Here is a 3,148-nt window from a genome sequence, read left to right on the forward strand (position 1 = left end):
CACACACACACTCTCACACACAAACACACACACACACACACACTGTCTCACGGTTTCCATCAAAATCTCCTTTTCCTCTTCAGTAGGTCTGTAACACCAGTGTTATTATAGTTAAGTAAAACCATAAAAAAACATTTTCATTACTTACATTAACTGAAAAGCATTAACTGAAATAAAAGAAAAGAAAACTTCAGCTTATTTTATTCCAGCTAGATGTCAAGACAGAATTTCTCATTTTCATGTAGTTTATCTTGATGTACTAAAACAACTCAAACTAAATAAACTAAAACCAATAAATAAAATGCAACAAAGAAATAACATAGAAATACACTACCAGTCAACAGTGTTTGAACAGTAAGATTTTTAATGTTTTTTGAAAGAATTCTCTTCTGCTCATCAAGGCTGCATTTATTTGATCCAAAATACAGTAAAAACAGTAAAATTGTGAAATATTTTTACTAATTAAAATAACTGTTTTCTGTGTGAATATCTGTTAAACTGTAATGTATTTCTGTGATGCGAAGCTGTATTTTCAGCATCATTACTCCAGTCTTCAGTGTCACATGATCTTCAGAAATCATTCTAATATGCTGATTATTTTAAACATTTCTGATTATTATTATTATTTAAAACTTGATATAATTTTTTCAGAATTCTTTGATGAATAGAAAGATCCAAAGATCAGCATTTATCTGAAATAAAAAGCTTTTGTAACATTATACACTATACCATTCAGAAGCTTGGAGTCAGTATCATTTTTGTTTTTTGGGAAAGAGACTTCTTTAAAACACATTAAAAGTCTTACTGTTCAAAAACTTTTGACTGGTAGTGTATATTTATAAAAAATGACAAAACACAACAAAACTAAAATGAAAGTGAAAACAGTTTAAATATAAAAAGAAAAAATCAAATTCAAAATATGAAAACTCTCAATGATACTAAAGTAACACACACACACGTGCTCTCGTGGGTCAGCTGACCTCCGATTCATTGGTTAGCAGCTGTCGGGGTCAGGCTGGTTAACCCCAGAGGTCGTGACCTCTGACATCAGTGTGGAAGAATCTCTGTCACTCGTGAGGAGTTTGAGCTCCGGCCGTCTCAGTGACAACACAATGACACTGCGTCTCACGTCACTGCAGCATAAGAAACATGGAAGTTTGCAAACATTTAGAGTATATTGAAATTATCAACCATTATAAACCAACAACGGTGTTGGCAAAACAATGCAAGTGCTGATTGGTTACTGCCATGACCTATATATCACTGTGGTATTTAGGAAAAAACATTTAGAAATTCATTTATATGTGGAAATCTGACGGTCAGTACTAGAACTCTGTCTCATATGATATATTTCAAATAATCATATCATTATTGTAATGCATCATTCGTCAATATATCTTATAATATGTTGTAGAAATATGTATAAAATTGATTTAAACTCATGTAAACGTGTAAAATATACTGAGAATGTCATTAAAATCACTCACATAATTAGGGCAAAATCTGTCAAATTCAAAAATTTGAAACAACAAAGTGAGGATATATAATATTTTTGGTTTGGTTAATTTAATTAACTTCATTTGAGTCCCAAAAATCTTGCAAAGGTAAACTACACAATTTGATATAGATTTGGTCTAAAGTGTTTATTGTATATTGATTTTTATTGAATAAACTTTGTTCCTAGAGATTAGTGTCATTAATTTTACAGTAAAGCAGAAACTGAGCTCATATTGACTCGGAGGCTTTATTAGTGATCAGAGAGTGTGTGGTTGGGAACAGTGTTATTTTACTGTCATTGAGATACTGTTAAAATGTTTTAATATTTTGAATTATTTTCGTTTTATATTTTCTGTTTTCATTTTAATTTCAGGTTTTATTTTTTGTAATTTTGTTGTGTTTTTGTGATTTTTTTAAATAAGTTTTTTGGTTTCTGCATCTCATCAAGCTTATGTTATTTATGTCTTATGTTATTTTATAAATATATTCTACACTTATCTGTTGAAATAAATCACTGTTTAAGAGTGACAGACTGTCTGTCTGTCTTCAGCAACGCTCACCTGTAAAATCTGCTTTCCTGTTTTTTCATTCTTTCATTCCGGTGTTTTTTCTCTCTTTCCTTCCCTGTGGAATGTCTCTCTCTCTCTCTCTCTCGCTCACACACACCTGGGCTCTCAGGTAATGAAGGTGGCTGTCAGTCAGCGTGTGATTGGCTGAGAGATAAACTCACTGAGGGTCATGTGACTTCCTGCTGCTGTTTCCATAATGACATCAATTAAGAACTGATCCGGCTCTCGAGACACCCAATACACACACACACACACACACACACAGATGCAGGAAGCTCTTCTGGATTTGTGATCCTGTGTGTGATTGGCAGGAGGATTGTGGGTGTGTAATTATATTGATGTCTGTTACATGTCAGAGTGACGTGTGTGTGTGTGTGTGTTCAGTCATTGCTGTTATTAGTGTCATTTAAGTAAATTATTTGATTTGAGCTCTAACACACTCCTCTCAGCTTTCTAACGTCTTTAACACACTGTATGTGACTCTGTGTGTGTGTGTGATCCACAGAAACGTGACCTCTGACCCTCTGGAAGCTCTTGCAGAGCCGTGCAGACAGTAGCGAGAGACCAGATGAATCTGATTAAACCAGGTGAAGGTTTGAGGAGAAACTCAGACCTCCTGAACGCTGCAGTAATGCACTCCAGATACACTCAGAGTGTGTGTGTGTGTGTGTGTGTGATTATCACAGGAGCCCCAGAGACTCCAAACTCTCCTGTGAGGTTCCGATTTTTTTTTTTTAAATGTCAAACTGCTCACATCGAAATGTATGAAAGCATTTGAATTTAAGTTTGTGAAACTCAAAAATATAATGATGAAGTTTATAATGATAAAGTTTGGAATTTCTGAGAATAATAACAATAGCAACAATAATAATTAATATTATTACTATGAATCAATAAGAAGAGGTTCTTTTCTTTCCCCTTGTGACTTTTAACCTTTGAACTCTGCAGGGAGGGGCTTGAGCTCATGCATCCTGTTGGGCGTCACAGCAGCAGTTTTCACTTCCTGCAGCTCGCTTCCTGTCTCTATAAACGTGTGAGTGTGTGTGTTTGTGTGTGTGTGTGAGAGAGAGAGAGTGTGTGTG

This window comes from Sinocyclocheilus anshuiensis, unplaced genomic scaffold, assembly GCF_001515605.1.
Source record: "Sinocyclocheilus anshuiensis isolate Anshui unplaced genomic scaffold, SAMN03320099.WGS_v1.1 scaffold2162, whole genome shotgun sequence".
Classification (NCBI taxonomy): Eukaryota; Metazoa; Chordata; class Actinopteri; order Cypriniformes; family Cyprinidae; genus Sinocyclocheilus; species Sinocyclocheilus anshuiensis.